Source organism: Myodes glareolus, chromosome 3 (genome assembly GCF_982192425.1).
Source record: "Myodes glareolus chromosome 3, mMyoGla1.1, whole genome shotgun sequence".
Taxonomy (NCBI): Eukaryota; Metazoa; Chordata; class Mammalia; order Rodentia; family Cricetidae; genus Myodes; species Myodes glareolus.
The window spans coordinates 51,884,856-51,906,655 of NC_142028.1; the positions used below are offsets into that span (position 1 = coordinate 51,884,856).

Below are 21,800 nucleotides of genomic sequence, written 5' to 3' on the forward strand. Positions count from 1 at the left end.
CAAATCAGCTCCAGACACCACCCACAACACACACACAAAACCTGTGTGAAGTACGGTATGCCTTAATGACTTCTATGGAGGGTATAGAAAGTCATTAGATAAGGTATGCTTTGAACATTCATTCATGTCATCTTCTTCATTTGAACTTCTAACCAATGCCTTGGCTGCCTTACAAGCTAGAGTATTTATCCTGTGTTCTGCTGACCTGCCAGGTTTAGCTCACATCATCTGGCTTCCTTTCCCATGTTCTTGGTGTCAGCTTCCATGATAAGCTGTATTGAAGTCCCCTTTGAATGTTTCCTTAAGGTGTGAACATTTTAAAGCATGTAGGATGCCCTTAGCAAAATGATGTCACATGAACTCTTCTGGCTTCCACAGCTCAGAGAAAAAAGGCTCTCTGGCAGCTTGTAGGCGTGGTCCTGAATATACACAATGACATAGCACACACATATGGTCTTAAAAGGCGTTGTCCCTTTTTTAGTCAAACACCTGTGACAAAATTACAAACTGTGGTTAACATAGAATACTTACAAGTGGTTTTTAGAGCCATCCAAGATGGAGAGGCTCAGCTTGGAAAGAGCCCTGGTACCTGCTTTTCTTCTTGCAACTGGAACCGTGAATGGGTGATGTTGTGACGAAGTTGAAGGTTAAGGGTGCCATCTTGAAGACATCATAGGAGAAGGCTTGCCGAGGCCAGAGTGGGTCTCTTCAGGGGTTGCTCTTGAGTCAACAAAGGAAGATCGATCTTCTGGTCCTAACCCTACTTCAGTTTCTGTAGTTTCGTACGGTCTCATGTCATTGCAAATCTCTCTGGAGCTTGTCATTTGTTACAGCTTCAAGTAATTGGCTTAGTAATGCATCGATTCTGCAGCTGTCTGTCTACCCAGGGTCTGCTGGGTGCCAGTCATTGTTCTGTTTCTGGCAGGGGCAGGGTGCACAGCAGCCATCCAATAGGAAGAGACAGAGAAAGGAGCCAGGTGGAGAAGCAAGATGCAGGGAGAGTTCGCAAAGGTGATGGACAATGTAAAGAATGTGTCTTAGAGAGGCCCCTCAGTCTGCTCCTAGAAGTCTCTTGACAGCAGTGGTGTGATTTCAGATCTGTAGACTTAGAGACTCAGCCCCATAAATGCAGGAGAAGTAGAGAAGTACCTTCAGTACTAGGGATCAAGCCTCCATTGTGGGGTAGCAGAAAAGTCCAAGTGGCTGTATTGGGAATGGAGAAATGAGAGGGCTGGGGACAAAGGTGTCATTAGGGTTCTATGTGCCATGGCCAAGGGCTGCTGAGTTTCATCTCCAAACTGGTAGGTGACTGTTACTACCAGAGCCTTCCAAGTCAGGTTCCAAAAACAATGACTGCCTGGGGAGTGGCTTGGGGTTTCTGGAATCCTAAAGTAGGAAGGAGAAGGAAGAGGGAAGGAAAGCAGGAAGGGAGGGAGGGAAGGCAGGTACTGGTAGCCTGAGCTGAGAAAAAGCCTGGAAGCTGTCCACACAGCTCTGCTGGTTCTGATCGAAGCAGGTGCCCCTGTCATGCGTGTGGTGAGGCACAGTGGTGCTCTGACAACGGATGAAGCATCCCTCCCTGGGAGGGTGTCCTCAGAGCCTGGATCCTGAACCTGGATCTCAGTGTCCCTGGGACTGAGAAATCCAAGTCTCCTGGCCTCCTTGTAGCCTTAAAGAATGAGAACCTGCAGCCGGGGCCTAGCCAGCTTAGGAGGACCTTAAGGAGTCCTCCATTCGGCTGAGGAGACCGAGTTGGTGCCTTGGGTGGAGTTGGTGCCTGAGTCACGGAGAGCTCCCAAAGCTCCAGTTCTTATGAGAGAAGAGTGAGACAATGGAGAGGGGCTCCAGGCACAGGAGGACCTAGGGCCCTGAGATTTGCTCCTTGTGGCTTTGTGCAGTGAAAGAATTCGAGCCTGCCTTTGTTTGGTTGAAGATAACGATCTCTGTCTGAAGGGGGTGAGTGGACCTCTAAGAAGGACAAATGCTGTGGTACAGGGTCCCAAACTGCTCCCGTTCTTTTGTCACTTTTAATTCTCCTGCTTCTTTTGCTAATGCTCTTCTTCTAATTTTTCTCTCATGAAATTTAGAAAAGCCATATTAGTATGATACCCTTCTCCCTGTCAGTGCTGAAAAGGGACAGCATCCTATCATGACACTTGCATGCATGTAAAAGTGTGTCTCTTTTACTCAGTAAATCTGTTCTGGTTTGGGGTTTGAAAATCCTGACACTCCCCAGTTATATATCATTTCTTTTAAAATTTTTAAATATTTTATTAATGTTTTGAGATTTTGTATATTTTTGCTGTAATCATTCTCAACTCCTCCTAGATCTGTCCTACTTCTCTGACCCCCCCGCCCCCACCAACTTCATGTGTTTTCTTTAAAGAACCCATGGATGCCCAATTTGTGTCAACCACATACTTCAGGGGGTGGGGCCATCCACTGGAGCATGGTTCACCTCACCCTTAAGAGAACTAACTCATCCTCCCTGAATCCATCACCTGTCCACAGCTCCTCAGTGAACCCTTTTCCCCCTGCATCCTAGAATGTTCACTGGTTTAATCGTGTGCAAGGCTCACGCAGGCCCCTGTGACTATGTTGAGTTGGTGAGTGCAGTGCCAAGTCAGATCCAGGGGACAGTGCCCCACTCGGTTCCTCCCTGATCTCGGGCTCTTACAATCTACCCACTCCACTCCAGTCATATTTTTAAAGTCACTCGAGAGAGAAGTTTAATATCAATGTTTGTGCTCGATGTGTCTGCTTTTCTTAGCAGTTCCACACGTGCTCCCCTGCCCTCCACACAGCCTTGTCCACCCTGCCAGCTCCCAGTCGCCTTTGATGCCTTGTGGGTTATTCCTCGTGCAAAGCCTTTTCTGACCTATGCTGGGGTCAAGTCTGTGTTAATCATTCCCATATGGTTTTGTTAGTGTCTCCCAGTAGATGTAGATTTGAGAGCACAGAGACCTCATTTGTCTCAGATTCCAGCAGGTCCCACTTCCAGCATCATGTCAGCACATGGTAGGCCCTGGGGAAATGCCTTGCCAGTTGTGTACTAAGAGGAGAAGCAAGTAGATGTCCCTGAGATCAAGGCCAGCTTGTTCTACATAGTGAGTTTCAGAACAGCCAGAAAACAGCTCCTTGGCCAGAAATAATAACATCCCAGGGCATGTGGCCACTGTAGTCTTCTGGTGTGACTAGAAAGAAAGCAAAGTGGAGTGAATTGTTTTATAATGGCCCCATTCTCAGTGTTATTGTGGTGTGAACTCTTATGGTTGATTAAAACAAAGCTCTGTGATTTCTGTTTTGATAGCCTACTTCTCAAAGTGCTGGAGAGATGGTCCAGCAGTTAAAGAGTACTGGATGATCTTCCAGAGGACTTGAGTTTAATTCTCAGCACCCACATGGCAACTCACAACTGTCTGTAACTCCATGCAGTACCAGGGAAGCTGACACCCTCACATAGATATGTACATTGGCAAAACACCAATGCACATAAAATAAAAATAAATACATTATATAAAAAAGATAGCCTACTTGTCACTAAGTATCCTTGACTTTTCAGGAGCTAGAAAGAATGGTAGGCTTTATTAATGTATTTTATTTTTAAATTGTGTATGTATATGTCTGCGTGTGTCCTTGTCCATGTCCATGTTGAGGTCAGAAGATAACTTGGTGATGAAGACTTGGATACATACTGAGTTAATGTTAGCCTGGCAATTTGTTGAAACCCTGCCTCAATTTTTAAATAAATTAGGAAAAAGTGAAAAACCTAATAAGATGGATAGGTACCAAACTAACCAAAAGGCAGAGAGATAATATCCAAATTAACAAAATCAGAAATGAAAAGGGGGACATAACAACAGACATGGAGGAAATCTAGAGACTCATTAGGTCATATTTTGAAAACCTGTAATCCACAAAATTGGAAAACTTAAAGGAAATGGACAATTTTCTGCATAAATACCACTTACCAAAATTAAATCAAGATCAGATAAGCAAATTAAATAGACCTAATACTGCTAAAGAAATAGAAACAGTCATCAAAAGTCTCCTAACCAAAAGAAAAGCATCTAGGACCAGATGGTTTCAGCACAGAATTCTACAAGATTTTCAGAGAAGAATACCAATACTCCTCAAATTGTTCCACACAATAGAAAGAGAAGGAACATTGCCAAATTCTTTTTATGAGGCTACAACTACCCTGATACCCAAACCACACAAAGACATTACTAAGAAAGAGAATTACAGGCCAATCTCCCTCAATGAACATTGTTGCAAAAATACTCAATACAATAAACTGCTGGCAAACCAAATCCAAAAACATATCAGAAAAAACACCCACCATGATCAAGTCAGCTTCATCCCAAAGATCCAGAAATGGTTGAACATATGAAAGTCTGTCAATGTAATCCACCATATAAAAAAAACTGAAAAAAAAACCCACATGATCATCTCAGTAGATGCTGAAAAGGCTTTCAATGAATACAACATCCCTTAATGATAAAGGTCTTAGAGAAAGCAGGGATACAAGGAACATACCTAAACATAATTAAGGCAATATACAGCAAGCTAACAGCCAACATCGAGAAACTCAGAGTGATCCCACTGAAATCAGGAACAAGACAAGGTTATCCACTCTCTCTATATCTATTCAATATAGTACTTGAGGTTCTAGCTAGAGCAGTAATACAAAAAAAAGGAGATCAAGGTGATACAAATCAGAAAAGAAGTCAAACTCTTACTATTTGCTGATGATATGATAGTTTATGTAAGGGACTCCAAAAATTCTACCAAGAACCTTCAACGACGCATAAACACCTTCACTAATGTAGTAGGATATAAGATTAACTCAAAAAAAAATTAATAGCCCTCCTTTACACAGATGATAAATGGGCTAGGAAAGAAATCAGAGAAACATTACCCTTCACAATAGCCACAAATAACATAAACTATCTTGGAGTAACTCTAACCTGTGGGAGTCAGCCATGATAAGCTAAGTATGGGCAGGTCACCCAAAGGAAGTTCTTTACTTCCAACCATTATCACCTGCCAGAGTAGAACTTGGCCATTGATAAATTTAATAAGTGGCTTGAGTCTTAGTAGTTTACCCTGAAGCAATGCCTCCTTGCAGGAGGAACCATAAACTGAGATTACCCAACCTCCACCCAAGAATAGACCATTCAAAGGAAATGCCTGGCATTCCAACTGCTGTAGATAGGATCAGCTGCCAAAACACACTCACCAGGATACCCCTAGACAAATGTCAGCTAATCAGGAGTCCTGAACCTCAGAGACCCCTCACCCTCACCTTTACTACTATAACACCCCTATTCTAATTAAGCTCGGGGCTCTCCAGTTATTCCAATACGTTGAACATGCATGGAGACGGAGTTTGCAAACATGATTAAAATAAAGGCTCCTAGCTTTTACATATGGTACTAGGTCTCCTTGTTGGCTTTAGTGGGAACTTCACAGATTTGGGCATAACATAAGCAAACAAGTGGAATACCTGTATGACAAGAACTTTTAATCTTTGAAGAAAGAAATTGAAGAAGACACCAGAAAATGGAAAGATCTCCCATATTCTTGGATAGCTAGAATTAACATAGTAAAAATGACAATCTTACCAAAAGCAATCTACAGATTCAATACATTGCCCATCAAAATCCCAGTAAAGTTCTTCACAGACCTCTAAAGAAAATACTTAACTTCATATGGAAAAACAAAAAACCCAGGATAGCCAAAGCAATCCTGTACAATAAAGGAACTTCTGGAGGCATCACAATCCCTGACTTCAAACTCTACTACAGAGCTACAGTACTGAAAACAACCTGGTATTGGCATAAAAACAGACAGGAGAACCATGGAACTGAATCAAAGACCCGGATATTAATTCACACACCTACAAACTCCTGATTTTTGACAAAGAAGCAAAAAATATAAAATGGAAAAAAGAAAGCATATTCAACAAATGGTTGTGTCATAACTAGATATCAGCATGTAGAAGAATGAAAATTTATGTAGAAGAATATCTATCACCATGTACAAAATTCAAGTCCCAAATGGATCAAATCTCAATAATAATAATAATAATAAAAACAACCACACTGAACCTCATAGAAGAGAAAGTGGAAGTACACTTGACGGCATTGGCACAGGAGACCACTTCCTAACTATAACCCCAGTAGTACAGACACTGAGAGAAACAATTAACAAATGGGACCTCCTGAAACTGAGAAGCTTCCATAAAGCAAAGGACATGGTCAACAAGACAAACCGGCAGCTTACAGAATGGAAAAGATCCTCACCAACCCCACATAGGACAGAGATCTGTACTTCAAAATATACAAAGAACTCAAAAGATTGGTCATCAAAAGAACAAATAGTCCAATAAAATAAATTGGGTATAGACCTGAATAGAGAACTCTCAACAGAGGAATCTAAAATGGCTGAAAGACACTCAAGGAAATGTTTAACATCCTTAGCCAGCAGAGATATGCAAATAAAAACAATTCTGAGATTCCATCTTACACCTGTAAGAATGGCCAAGATCAAAAACACTGATGACAACTTATGCTGGAGATGATGTGGGGTAAAAGGGACACTCTGCCATTACTGGGGAGTGCAAACTGGTATAACTGCTTTTGATTTCAGTATGGTGATTTCTCAGAAAATTAGGAAACAACCTTCCTCAAGACTCAGTTACTTCTGGGTATATATACAAAGGATGCTCAATCATACCACAAGGACATGTGTTCAGCTATGTTCATAGCAACATTGTTTGCCATAGCCAGAACCTGGAAACAACCTAAATGCCTCTCTACTGAAGACTGGATAAGGAAAATGTGATACGTTTACACAATGGAGTACTACACAGTAGAAGAAACTAATGACATCTTGAAATTTGTAGGCCAACAGATGGATTTAGACCCAGAAAGACAAATATCATATGTACTCACTCATAAGTGACTTTTAGACATAAAGCAAAGAAAAAAGCAGCCTACAATTTACAATCCTAAAGAATCTAGACAAGAAAGAGGACCCTAAGAGAGACATGCATGGATCTAATCTACATGGAAAGTAGAAAAAGGCAAGATCTCATGAGTAAATTTGGAGCATGGGGATTATGGGAGAGGGTAGAAGGGGAGGGGAGAGGAAGGGAGGGAAGTGGAGAAAAATATATAGCTCAATAAAAACAATACAATAAAAAGATGGATAGATACCTAGCTCGATAATGAGATTCTTGTTTAGCATGTGCAGGATACTGGGTTTCATCAATCTTTTCTCACTGTCTTTTTCACCAAAATGGTTCTCAAAATAGAATTTAAATTCTTCATCTAACCTTCCTTCCCTCCTTGATTCTCCCCCCTCCTTCCCTTCCTCCTTTCCCCTCTTTCCCTCCCTCCTCTCTCCAATCTTCTCCCTCCCTCTCTCCCTCCCTCCCTCCCTTAGAGAGAAACTTGACTTGCCAGGAGAGATATGAGGCTAAGCTGGAGGTTAGGGTATCTGCAAGGGCCTCAAATGAACATGTTGGGGCTTCTGAGCCACAAGTTGGCTTTGGGGCTCTCTTCTGAGAGCATGGGGCGGCCCTAGATGGATGGTACTGAGCCTGCAGAAATCCTGTGAGTGGCCACCATATTATCTTCTTCCAGCTGTTTTGGGGTGGGAGTCTCCTCCTCTCTCCTGCATACAGTGTTCTTATCTATCAGAAACCTGCTATTTCTAGTTGAAAGCAGGCAGTGTATTTGTACTAAATATTTATGAAATGCTGAGCCTCGTGAGCAAGATGTATTTTGTTTTTAATGAGCAAATGACTCAGAATTATTTGAAGTTATTAAAAGACAAATTACTGTGTGCTACCATGGAACATGGACTGAGAAAGTAGAATTCTGTATTAAGCATTTTATTTACGGTCTAATCCACAGCAATCTGATTCTAAACAGGATGATTTAATTTCTCTAAAAGTCTTAAAACATAAGAATTGTATTTATTTATGGACATTCATTAAGGGGATTGTAATGGAGTCAGATAGCCTATCTAGTTGCTTCAGGGACAGCCCTTTGAATTCCTAAGGAGACCCAACACTGCTGTGTGAGAGGTGACAGAGTGTCCTGTCTGTCCCCAAGACACTGCCAGTCTGCTTCAAATGACTTTTCTCAGACAAGATTTTAAAACTGTTTAGCTAATATTTCTTTGTTTTGGAAAAATCTTGAAAACTAAAAATAGTAAAGAAAACTCCTGCCTAATCCCTTCTGTCAGAGACAAACCCTGTTAATTTGTTGTTTTCTGATCTTTCTTGCAGTGTGTTTTTATATGCTCACGGATTACGGCAGGTTAATTCTCCTCTCTTGCTGCTTTTATGTCACGTCACAACCATCTCCATTTCTAGATTAATTCTTAATGAGTACAAAATATCCCTTTGTCAGGCTGGACTATCGTTCACTTGTTTCTGTTCCAGTTTTGATTGATGGTTTAGGTAAAACAGATTCCTAAGAATGTATTCGTTTTGTGTCTCAAATCATCTTGTACACATCAATGGGAATAAAAACATTAACTGGGATACAGATTCTTAGCATTATTTTTCTCTCGGCTATATATCTGAGTCTTTGCTGTTCTCCGTGAACTACAGGGGAGTGCACTGGATATGGTTTCTTCCTGTGTGTCCAGTGACTGGTCATATTGCTACTACTCTGAAATCGCTTAACAAAGAACACCCTGCCAATCCAGGAGAGCAGTTTGGTTCTAATTTGGAGTGCCTTTCTGTTTGCCTTTGAAAGTCTGAGAAGGTATCATTCCTCGTTCTTAGAACTTAGAATTGCTCTGCTTTTTTAAAGTGTGTGTATTTCTTATTTTGCCTCTTAAAAAAATGAAGTCCTTATAGAAGGTCTCTTTAAGGTACCTCAGTTTCCCTCCATCAACACAGGAGCTTGACCCTACCGAGAGCAAAAGCTTTGGGTCTTGTTGGAAATGTTGCTTAAGGTTTTGTTCCAGCGAATGCTCTCTGGCTCATGAGCGTGGGGAAGGAACCTTGCAGTGGGTCAGAGAAGGCTGGAAACTGAGCTCCCCAGCTGTCATATCCTGAACCTTTGTCACATTGAGGCTGCTCCCTCTGTACATCAGGAATGTATTCCTGGCACTCGGGGATCTTGCATGAAATGTTAGTCAGAGCTGTTTCTTATTATGCTAGAGGAAATCTTGTGTGTTCCGCTTGAATGGATATGCAGAATACCAGCTAAATGGCAGAAGTAAGCAAATTGTGGCACTTGGACCAAGACTTCCGTTTCGATGACTTGTTTTTTTAATAAAGTTTTATTGCAAAATAGCTGTACTGATTTATTTATACTATGTTTCTGGTTGCTTCCGTACTGTAATGGCACAGTTGAGCAGTTGTCAGAGAGGATGCCTAGCTGCAAATCCCAAGAAACTCACTGTATTTGTTTTTTCTTTAATGGAAAAAAGTTGGCCAAACCTTTGTCTATCTATCATCTGTATAAGACAGAGTTTCTTTATGTAGTTCTGGTTGACCTGGAACTCATAAAGATCTTCCTGCCTCTGCCTCCACAATGCTAGGATCCAAGGCATGAGTCACCACATCCAATTCATTCTTGGATGTGAGTAAAATGTGAGTAAAGTGTAGTTTTATGCTTTCAGTATATTAACAGTGAAGATGTAGAAAATAATTACTCCACAAGAGCCTGAATGGATATTTGCCTTTTATTGAAATGGTCTTTTAAAAGCCACCTAGAACTTGTTAAATCACTCTTCCTTGTTTCTTGCTTCTCCTAATCTCTGTAGACGGTCCTGACTGTCTCTGCTCTGAGCAGCTGAAGATTTCCCTCCTGATGTAGTGAAAGTGATATTTGAATTTGAATTAGGTAGATATCTTTCAGTGTTTTTTATTTTGTTTTTTTTTTCCCTTAAAACAATAGCTTGAATATCATGTTCAGGAGATGTATGTCCTCTGAAAGTTTGTCTGTGAAAGGCAGGGGTGTACACATCTGGGATCACAATTGGAGCAGTTGTATGGTGGTGGGAGCCTACATTGCTCTTGTAGAAGGCTCTGTTCTCATCTACCCAAGGGAACCATGCTGGCTGGCTTGTGTAAAGATGAGGTGAGGTGATACATGTCTAGTACATCTTAAGAATGTAACGACTGTTGGTTCTTTCTCCTTTCTGATCCTTAGTTGGCCAGAGGAGCCAGTAACAGCAACCACAGAGTATCTTTAGGGGCTTTAAGTTGGTTGCATTTTGTCAGTCGGTAGTGCTTTCCTTACATGGGGCTGTCCAGAGAGTGAAGGTGAAGCCAAGGAGATATCATACTTGTGTTACAGTGGTAAGTGTGCGGGCAATAAGTCCAAGGCCCTGGGTTTTGTTCTTACCAAGGAGAGGGAAGATAAAATAAAGATGGGGATGGGAGGGAAGGAAGGCAGACACACACACAAAAAAGTTAGGGTTGGTAGTACAACATTTGCCTAACATATAGAAGATCCAGAGTTTAGTGTTAGCCAGTGAAGGGAAAGGGGAGGGAAGGAAGGAGGAAAGAAGGAAAGGAATGGGGAATATAAAGAAGAGAGGGTAAGGAGGAAGAGGAAGACTGAATAGAGAGGCAGAGTGAAGGGAAAGGGAAAGGAAGAGAAAATAGGTGTGGAGATACATATGAATGAATGAATGAATGAATGAATGTGAATCATGCAATAAAGTTCAGAGAGGTAGCATAACACTGACTTAGCAATCATCAGAACCTAGAATAAAGAAATAAAAAGAGGGGTCAGGCACTACTGGTCCTGGTCACAAACATCACTGGATCTGAGAGACTTCACCCAGTGCTTTCTACTTCCCGGACACCCTCAGGTTGCCACTAGTTGTTGCAGATGGAGTCAAGTTGCTGACTATGGCTCTGCTCTGTGTATCCTTTCGTGGTCTGAGTTGTAGACTTCATGTAATGATCCACATGTACTTTGAGGGCCCTGGATTTAAGACACCATGTAATACTACTCCCCTCAGTTGGTGGGAAGTCCCACCGTCTCTGGACCTTCAATCAAGGGATAAGAGAGGGCCTTATGCATGGTGAGGAGGCATGACAGTCAGAAGGTGGTAGGTACATCCTACCTTGCTCTGTTTGGCCCAGGACTTGTTGACAAGGATCTTCATAGCTGCAAGGGGACAGGGCACCCAACCTAGCTTTCTGCTTAGAACGAGAACTGGATTTGATGAGCATCTAGCCATTCATGGCTACAGACGGACAGTATTTGCCAGGTCATGGTGGGGCAGCAATGACTTACTGGAAGTGCAGGGCATGGAGATGCTGACACTGGGTGCCCACCTTCTGTAGTTGCCCCTGGAAATAGCAGCAGTTGGAGAGTCAGACTGCTTGGGACTGGTGCTGGATACTTGGTGAAATATACTTACAAACCAGCCGGCCATCTAAATCTGCTCCCCACATGTGGTGCACTGTTTAGGTATCATGCCCTTCTAAAATTATAGCTCTGTCTTGGGCAGTGAGTCCACGAGTACGTTCTTTTAGGCACTGCTGCATGTGGTGACACTCTCACTCCCAACGTGATCTATGCGGGCTCAGACTTGTTTTGCTATTTTATAAAAATCCAAAGTCATATGCAGTATTCAGTAGAATTCTTTATCCTGAGTGGCAGACAGCATTTGTTGAAATATTTAATTTGAATTGCACATTCTGTGATGAACCACATTGGGAGTAGTCTTGGTTTTATCATTCCTTTAATAGATGTGGGCCTACCTTTTAAAAAAGTTATTCATTTTAAATTATTATATGAATATTTTAGGATTATAATCATCATAAAATGAAAGAAAATTGGTCAGACCAAAATAGAAATTTAATTTAAGATAGAAACTGATTACAAGTTTTAGTTAGGACTAGAAACACATAGAAAAGGGTATTTTTAAACCCTGCAACTATACAGTTTTGTTAACAGTTCAGAAAAACCACAGATGTGTTTATTGGTGCCCTGGATGATCATGTTTGAGTCAGACTAATCAAAGAACAAACTTCTGTACAGTTGAAAAGCACAGTAAACCTTTGTGTCTTCCATGGAGAAATGAACTTACAACTCTGCAGTTAGGGTCCCCCAAGAAAACAGCAAATGGAGGAAAAGATAAACCTCGATACACTGACCTAAAGGATCCCAGGCCCACCAGAGATAATTTGGAAGTCCCGTTCCAAAATTGCTGCTCTGTTCACAGTAGCCCAGACACAAAACCTGCCTAGATTCTTACCAGTAGACAGATGGGTAAATACGGTGTGGTGTACATGTGTGGCAGAGTTTGATTCTTCTGTTAGGAAAAATAGAAACCATGCCACGTGCAGGATAAGGGTCTGAGCTGCAAGCCATCCTGTTAAGTGAGAGAAGCTAGACTCAGAGAGATGAATACCTCATGCTTTCTCACATGTGGAATTTAGGTTCACGCAAGTATAGTGTGGGAGCAAGAGAGAGGCTTTTTAAGTGGGCAGGAGAGTGTAATGGGTGAATGCAAGCAACATATGGTGATACCTAGGTGTGAAAATATCATAGGAAACCCCGTTATTTCATTATATCATATGATACCCCATTCCGAAGATTTCTAAGGTTTGCATGATGCGAAAGGCACTCCTGGCTAGCACTTTTGACTGTGCTGAAGTTAAAGTGGCCATGGTCCGAGCAATCAAGCTGATTCATAGGCTTGTGTGTTTCTAACATTCCCTTCCCTTTCGTTGGTCTCCATAGCCCTTCCTCCCACCTGTCACTTTGTCCTGGTTGTCACTTGAAGCAGAAAACACATTGATCAGATTTGTTTTCCAGTCAACTCTTGCTTATTTTTCCTCTGGTGACCCCTTTGTTTCTGTGGGGCTCAAATTTACTATTCATGAGACCCATTTTAATCAATGACCGTATCAGACAAATGGAAGCTAAGCACTGGTTAGTATGGTGGAAATAAACATGGGCTCTCATTAATGGTGCTGTCTGAATAATGAGTTGAGCGTTGTGTCCTGAGCCACACTGAGAGCAAAGCAGTCTCCTCACTGGAACGACAGGCTGACAGCCACATCTAGGAGTACAGTCATTAGTGTGCCCCGCCATCAGTGTCATGGTACTGTGTCAAATTAGTTAGTGTCCCCTTAGCCGAGAAGCCGGACCTACAAATTATCCTCCCACATCCCTGGAAGTCGTGTTTACGAAACCCCCGCGATCAAGTGTGAGCAAATTACTAACACGGCTCATAAATTAACTAGTTTACAGGCTTATAACATTTTACAAGTAGATGATAAAGGGCCCCAAAGTTCCCCAAAGGCTCTGCCCTGGTGTGAGGATTGAGACAGGCTGACTTTCCCTTGAGGCGTGTGAAGCTGATCCTTAGAAGAGGCACAGCTCTTGGGGTCTCAGTCAGTGCTGGGTGATGCTCGCCCACAAGTGTACTTCCCTTGAAGACAACATAGTGAACTTCATTATCTCATTATGCTGATGAATCCATGACAATGGTCCTTGCTCAGGGTGGCAGTCCTTCTTCAGGAGTTTACAGCTGAACGATCACGGCTTACCCAATGGAAATGTTCTTTTAAGGTATTTTTGCCATTCTTATGCCTTGTTTGAGAAGAATAATGACCACATAGCCTACCTTAGGAGAACTAGGGTTTGTGTGTATGTATGTGTGTGTGTGTGCGCGTGCGTGTCCATCATCATGTATGAAGAGCAAGGTCAGGTGTCATCCACAAATGCTTCCCACATTTTTTCTAAGATGGGGCTCTGAATCCAGAGCTCACTGGTTAGGCTAACGCCAGCAAGCTGCACAGACCACAGACCTCCCTTCTGCCTCTCCAGCCCTGGGATCGCAAGTACACCCCTTCACACTTTTTTTTTTTTTTTTGTCTTAAATGGTTTCTAGGGATTGAACACAGGTCCTCATGCTTTCATAGCAAGCATTTTTATTTTTTTTTGCCTGGGTCATCTCCCAAGCTGCAGAACAAGGATGTTCACACTTGTCTGGCTTGAACAGTCTACACTTTGCAGGCAGCTGATGCCCAGAAAGCAGTGTGGTGATGCCAGTCTGAGCTAATCTGAATCTGGAAGAGATACTCACTCAGAACGTCATCTCTGAACTCCCCTTTTGTTCTGCTTGACACACAACCCACATGGTTTCCAGAGACATGTGACTATTCAAATCATAAATCTTCATACATCTTTTCAGTTTCAACTTCTCTGCTTGATTAATCTGAAAAATGGGTACAGTCACCAAATGCTGCCTGGACATATCGTGGGAAGAGAAGAACATATTCATACTCCTGAAGGGCTTACACTGGGCCTTCATTCTGCTTCTTTGTTTGTTTTTTTCTCTTACAGGATTGCTTCTGTAGGCTCCACAGCAGTGGAGGTGGCATAGTCACCTCAAGGCTTCTGGCTGGGTGACGGGGGAGACAGTGACTGGCATCTAATCTTACACATTCAGAAAGCACTCAAAGGGGAATTGACTGCTCTGTCAGCCAAGTTGGAAAACTCAGAACCCCACTTGGTAAATAGTATACTCATAACTCAGCCAGAGCCACCGAAGCCCACGGTTTTAGTTTGCATACTTACCGTCTGTGACAAGACTGTCCTGGCCTCCACTGGTATGTGAAGTGCCATTGGTAAAGTGACAGATGACCCTGACTTTTCAGGACGCCTGTGTCTGGAGGATGTCGGTTTCCTCCCGGCCTCATCTACAGGGCACCTGAAGAAAGGTTAATGGACCCAAATCTGAAGTGAAATCTTCCTTTTGCATGGATGTGTCTTCTTGCTCTTGCTTCTCAGGACATGTTAGCATTATAATTCGGAGAATGCATCCTCAGAATGTGGCTCCAGAGACAGCGCTGTCTGTAAAGTGCTTGTCCCAGGAGATGAGACCATGTGTTCAAATTTCTGGCACTCACATAAGACAGTGGCAAGTGTCACTCATCCCAGAGTTCGGGAGATGGAGACAGCCCAGTCCCTGGGGCTTGCTGGCCAATTAGTCTAGCCGAATGGCTAAGCTCCGGGTTCAGTGAGAGACCCTGCTTCCCAAATAATGTGGAATTGAGAAAGTTCTCTCAATCTGACCTCTAAACTTCATATACATCATACATGCACACATGTAGAAACACACACGCACACACACACACACACACACACACACACACACACACACACACATACACCCCAAAAGAAAGGAGAAAATAAAAGAGGAGAAGACACTGTGAACACTTAAGAGAACCAGACTCCCTCATGGGGTGTCTCTGCCCTTAAGAGTGACAGCTGCATTCAATTTAATATTTTTTATGTTCCTGATTCTAGAAGGAAAGGGAGAATATTGGGGCTAATTTTGTGTGTGAAGAAAGAAGCCCAAGGAAGCACCCAAAGCCCCTGGCCCTAACCCTTCTCTGCTTTTTCCTCCAGGGTCCTTCTGTGTGTTGCAGTCTTGTGGCATTCTGCAGGCCCCCTGCCAGTGACCCCAGGCTTTTTATGGCTGTGAGACTTATTAAAAGCTCAGGGTAAGTGACCAATGTCTGTGTCACCAAAGGGTGGAGAGAAAATTATGGGCCACCTGCCCCAGCATCGGGCACGAGTTCCAAAGCTGGCAGGCACATGTATGCTGTCACTTTCCGTGACAGTTGTATGATTCTTAGTCATGGGTGCCTTCAGGGCTGGGGATGGTGGTTCAGTGGCAAAGTGCTTGCCTTGCCAGCATGATGGCCTGAGATGAATCCTGTGGCCCCCCCAAAAGCCAGATATGCACTTATCATTGAAGCACTGATAGGTGGATCTGGTGGCTTGCTGGCTTGCTGAGTTCTGGGTCCCAGTGAGAGACCCTACCTCACAGAACAAGGTGAATGACTCCTAGGGAATGACACCCTTGGTATCCACACATGTCCATACATGTGCATATGTACCTGCACAAACATGAATATACATGTGCACACACATTCACACCCCAAAGAACAAACTAAAAGAAATCCCATTTGTGCCTGGTCATGGGTCATAGCGGTAGCATATCCAAATGCAGAGATGGCTCAGATGGTTTCAAAAGGGTCATGAGTGACTCTAGTTACCCTCCTGGGCCACAGACAGGGTCTGTAGCAGTTAGGCACTCCTGTTGTTGGTTAGCAGAATTAACCATGAGAACTTGAAAAAAAAAATGAGGGCCAGAGAGATGGCTCAGAGGTTAAGAACACTGCCTGTTCTTCCAGAGGACTTGAGTTCAATTCCCAGCAACCACATGGTGTCTCACAACCATCTATAATGGGATCTGATACCTTCTTCTGGCCTGCAGGTATGCATGCAGATAGAACACTATAGATAGAGCACTGTATCCATAAATAGATAAATCTTTAAAAAGAAAAAAAGGGTTAATATTAAAAAAAAATGAGTGAGGTTGCTATGTCCCTGTGAACATTGTATACACAAATAAACGTTGAGCTATATTGACCTGGGGGCTTTGGTTTGCTCCCCCATCCTCTGATACACCAAGGTTAGGGTACCATCTATGAACTTGACAGCTCACAGGGTACTAGTCTCTCTGACCTTGAGCAAACTATAAATGTGGAAGAAATAGGAATTTGAAATGCCTGCCATTCCAACCTGGCAGGAGACTGCCAGGCCAAAGCTGGGTGGACTGTATGTGAATGGCTGCCTCCCATGTGAGGGGAAAGCCCTTCCATCTTTCTGGCTCCCCTGTCACCTTCGCTTTCATTTGCTAACTCAGGGTGGTGGAATGTTCTTTTATTTTTGAGTCATGTGGTCTCTGAGCTCAGTCTGTGTTACACTTGATGGACATGCTGTTGAAATATCTCTTTAGTATCAAATATGGATGAAGGGATACACGGGTAGATTATGGCAGGCTAAAGATCAAATGCCAATGAAGAGTGATTAAATTTCCTTTAATCATCAGAATCTGAGAGGGCTTTAAGATCTTCCACCTTTAATATAGGCCTTAATAAATAATAATGCTTTGAATGTCTGCACTATGTTTGAATTTCACAAGTCTTGCATGTCAAAACATATAGACAGGCTCAGCAAATACGCTTCTCTAGACCAGCAGTACTAATTAAGAAGGGAAGTCAGGATTAAACAAACAGGGTTAAGAATAGAAGGTGGGAACTAGAAGCCCGATTTGTGGATTTTCCTAGGGTTTTTGTCCTCCCAGAAAATGGCAGTGCAGTCTAAAGGGGTGTTTTGGTTTCGCTGTGTTGTTTGCAGATGACCACCCCAAAGCAGATGCTCCTGGAGGGAGGTGTGCAAATCTGCTGTGTGTTCTCTGTCATAAAACACGCGTGGGGAGAGTAGTCTGTGCCTGCCGTCTTTCTGCTCTGCCTGCTCTATGGTTTTAGTGCTGTCTTTCCTGGTGGTGGCTGCTGGGTCTCCAGGCGTTGCTCCTAGCTCCTGCAAGGAAGCGATGGAATCAAGAGATGTCAGTGACCCTTCTGGCAGAGGCAGCCCTCTTTGCGCAGCTTCCCCGAAGCTTCACTCATGACGTCTACTCCTTCTCTCTAGATTCCTAGAAATGCAGCCTTAGCTGCAGGAGATGTTGTGCTCCCAAGGAACATAAAGCAGGAGACGCGGGCAGTTGCAGGACTGCTCGGGTGGTTCCTCACACAACATTGTACAGTTGCCCCGGGTCTTGTTTGCCTTACTCGGTGTTGACATTTCTGGGTGCCTGATTCTTAGCATGAACCCTCCATGTTTCCAACAGAGCCACGCTGAGTCTGAGACTTGCTGGGGATCCTCCCCACCTCACGTGTAAAAATTCTAAGTCCCGAATATGCAGATGAGTGTTCATTAGTGTGGTTCTGAGATTTTGTCAGGTTAAGTCATGGTATCCCAATGACGTGGCCAACTCCTGCCCCGTGGTGCTCTCCCAGTATATGGAGGAGACATGGTTGATGGCCCTACTTTCTTCCGCGTTTCTTACGCAGACCTGAAGATGTGACAGTCACATCTGCCATGCCCTCCCATCGGCTGTGGAGCATGTCAGCTGATCTGTTCTTACCTTCGGGTGACAAGTGAGTTGCCCTGTCCACATTTGTGCTTCAGATTGACATGGGTATGCTTTCTTTGAAAATTCTCAACTGTCACAGTGAAAAAGATGGAACTTGCCTTCTCCTATTAGACATTCTCTTTGTCCCCAGCTCCTGAACGTGGTGAATTGCTGTGTTAGCGGGCTTACTTTCATACCTGCCATGGACACAGGACTGCAGTATGCCTCTGAATGTACTGAAGGTAGATTGTCTTAGACTCAGATCCTATTTTTCCATGAGTTTTCCTTAGTAGACTGGACAGACCACTTAACAGCCCTGAGTCCCAAACGTGTCTCGTCTGGAATGTGGGTACTACTTAAGCAGTTAGATGATCTGGTGCTTAGTCTCAGCAAGATGATCCAGACCGGAAAACTCAGTGTAGATTTTAGTCCTTAGCCAAGGCCATCGTTGTGCAGACCACTTCCCAATGGGAAGGTTGGTACCTGCCATCCTGTGACTGGGTTGTAGATAGTTGTCTTGTCTGATAGAACATGCACTTTTCACAATCTAGTACTTGCTGCCCGATGTTCCCTTTAAATAGACATGCATCTTTGGGCAGGGGCCCTGATGCCCATCTACAAGGGCTTCCCAGCCATTGAACCTGGGTGGGTAACTCCATGGGCAGAACAGAGAGCTTCAGGTCCTGTTTGGGTGATGTCTCCTAAAGATGAGCTGTTCTTTTTTTTCCAAGCTGAGGGCCCAGTGCTGCTTATTGCTCTTTGCTCTTGGTTATATTGATCTATTTTCTGTGCCTCAGTTTCCTTTTGTGAGGTGGGAGGTAAAAGTGTCACCTGGATCATAGGGTTATTGCTACTATAATGAGGCGGCTCATTCTCCATGCTCTGTGCCCAGAGCCTGGAACACAGTTGTCAATTTGGAAGGCCAGCAAGGGCTTCTGGGAGCTGCAGTGGGAAATGTTATCCTGAACTTTCTTACTTTCCAATCTAGAGTTTTCTTTTTTTTCTTCACTCTTTTTCCCTTTACTTTTTGGGGTGAGGAGGTAGAGGGGAGAAAAGGGGCCCTGCTGTGTAGCTCAGGCTGGTGTTATGCTCCACGTCCTCCAGTTTCAGTCCCCATAGTGCTGGAATTACACATACACCACAATTCCCTGTCGCACTCTTCGTTTTAAAGGTGACAGGAAAGGCAGAGGCTTGATTCCTGGTGATGTTTGCATGTTCATGTTTCATGTATTAAATTGAATGGAAAGCAAGGAAGAGTGGGCTGAAGAAATTCTTGTTTGGTAAGAACACTTGCTTCAGCCATAAGGACCCGAGTTCAGATCCCAGAAGCCACATAACAAACCAGGCATAGCCATGAGTGTCCGCAACTCTAGAGCTGGGCTCTGCAAGTCAGTGAATCCTGACTCTGGCATGACAAGATCCAAGTTCAGTGAGAAACTGGTTCAAGGGAAGAAGGCAGAAGATCGAAGAGGAAGACACCCATTGTCCACCTCTCACCTCCATATGTGTGCCTGAGAGTACCTCTCTCTCCCCTACAGGCACACACAAAGATGTGCCACAAACATATGTACCACCCAGATGTGGAAGTAAGTACAGTTTGTTTGCTCTGTACTGACTGTTAGGTACCATGTCTGAGACCCTTGGAGGTCCAGATGTCAAACAGAGCAGCAGCTCACTGTTAGAGCCCAAGGCATCTCCTCAGAACCTTGGAAATGGGATGTTCATGGCACTGAACCCTCACTTTGGCCATCTCCCTGGGGACCCATTTCTCCCAGTAGTAGTCAGAGCTGGTTTGATCTGCCTGGCAGTAAAAGGAACCTTGTAGTGGCAGAAAGCCTTCTAGGCGGTTAAATGCGTAATTGACATGTCAGTCCAAGTCTTCATGTTCTTATCTTTTGATGGAAAACTCACATTTGCATAGCTATAAATATCCATCCCTGTTAACACCTTTTACCTGCTCTGAGAGGGTGATAGGTTGCTGTATTGTTCCGTCGTGCCTGTGGTTGTCATGCATTCTTCATTACAGGCTTGTTACATAAAAGCCAAGGTGTAGAGAATGTCCCCTTCCACCTCCCCACATCACATAATTTCTGCGGGTATGATGTGGATATATATAATCTCATACTCTTACTGCCATGAGCCTTGGGTTAGGTAGGGCTGTATAAAGAATCAAAATTGTCATTTAATTTATAGTTTATTTTATCTCAACATATAAAATAAAAAGATGCCATGTAAACATTGTCAAGGGGGCTGGGAAATGGCTCAGTTGATAAGGTGCTTGCTGCATAAGCATGAAGATCTGAATTTAGGCCCTCGGTACTTATATAAAAGCCAGGCACAACTGTGATCCCAGCAGGGAAAAGGCACAAACAAGAGGATCGCTGGATTCTGACCAACTGGTCTGCCCAAGTCAGTGAGTTCCACATTGAGTGAGAGACCCTGCTTCAAAAGATAAGGTGGAGAGTAATTGAGAAAGACACCTGGTATCAACTTCTGGTCTTTGCATATGTGTGTGCCCACATATACATGAATGTATTGATGCCCCCCCATTTCACTTCCACATCTTCACATCCCCCAACCTCACCTGCAGACACATGCACAAAACAAAATGGAAAAAATGAAACACAGTACAGTAGAAGATCTGCCATCCCTTTTGAGGAAAGAAAAGGATAAAAATTCAATGAGTGCCAGCCACTAAAGGCAAGCATACAACGGAGAAAAACTTTGGTTCATCTGCTAACAGGCTTCAGAATAGCTAACACCCAACTATTGAGATCTCTAAAAATAATCTAACACCCCTGTTTTCAAATATCATTTGAGAATGTAAAATAATAATTCTCGGAAGGGGAACTAGGTTGCACACTGGGAATTGGGGTGAGTTATGTTTGCACAGGAAAAGGGCCAGCCTGGACCCACCTCTTTTGCCCTCTCCAGGGCCCCAGGAGTGTCAGCAAGAAGGCCTTGGAGCAATGGCAAGTGTTTGCTTGAGTGTTTTTGAGTTTAGCTGCTCTGTGTGAGTCCAGCCAGGTGTTGTAGGTGCCAGGTGACTCTGACTGAGAGTTGCCGGGACTGGAGTTCTCAGCACCAGCTTCTAGAATAGACTTTCGGTCCTGGTTCATCTGGTGGAGAGAGCCCAGACTTCATCCTTGTCTTTCTGTGTCCCCAGTAGTTGTCTTGTGTGACACATCTCTTCTACATGGGCCTGCTTCCTGAATGTGGTCATTGCTTGGGACTCCTCCTCATAGAAATTATGCTGGGCACCTTGGGGTTTATATAGGCGTGTGGGACTAGAAGAGCGGGCCCTGTGCACCTTTGTCCTATTTCCTTGCAAAGTCCTGAGAGATGAATGCCGAATTCTCCCTTTCTTTTTCATCCCCACCCCCTGCTTACCCCATCCCTGTCATTGTTCCTATCTTTAACCCCTCCCATTTCTGTCACGTTTGCTATCTCTGTCTCCATCTGTCTCTGTTTTGTGGTGGCTCTGGGGATTGAACCAAGGGCCTCCACCCCTGAACTGCATCCCTAGCCCCCAAGATGTCTTTGCTTGTTCCCTCCATGAATTTTCCAAATTCATGAAACATGTAATCATGAGGAGCTCAGCCCAGAACAGTTAAAGCTACCCCATTGCCACTGCCTTTACTGAGGGCTAGCTGTGTGCCAGGTGTGATTCTAAGAGTTGGACATTTATTCTCTGAGAACAGCTCTGACCCTTCTAAAAGTTCCCCTTTAAGATGAGGAACCTGAGTCACAGTGAAGTGCAATTCTCCGTGCATACGTCCAAGTATGTGGATTTGAACCCAAGCCCT

At 43.6% G+C, this 21,800-nt stretch overlaps 1 protein-coding gene across 6 annotated transcripts in view; it reads left to right on the forward strand.

Moving 5' to 3' along the window:
• The window catches only part of Foxp1 (forkhead box P1), a 608,309-nt gene that overhangs the window by 201,995 nt on the left and 384,514 nt on the right, over positions 1-21,800 (forward strand). For all 6 annotated transcript variants that reach the window (XM_087904462.1, XM_087904472.1, XM_087904468.1 and 3 more), the window contains one exon: positions 15,417-15,511. The gene's annotated coding sequence lies outside the window, so the exon portion shown is untranslated. The remainder of the gene's footprint in view (positions 1-15,416; positions 15,512-21,800) is intronic.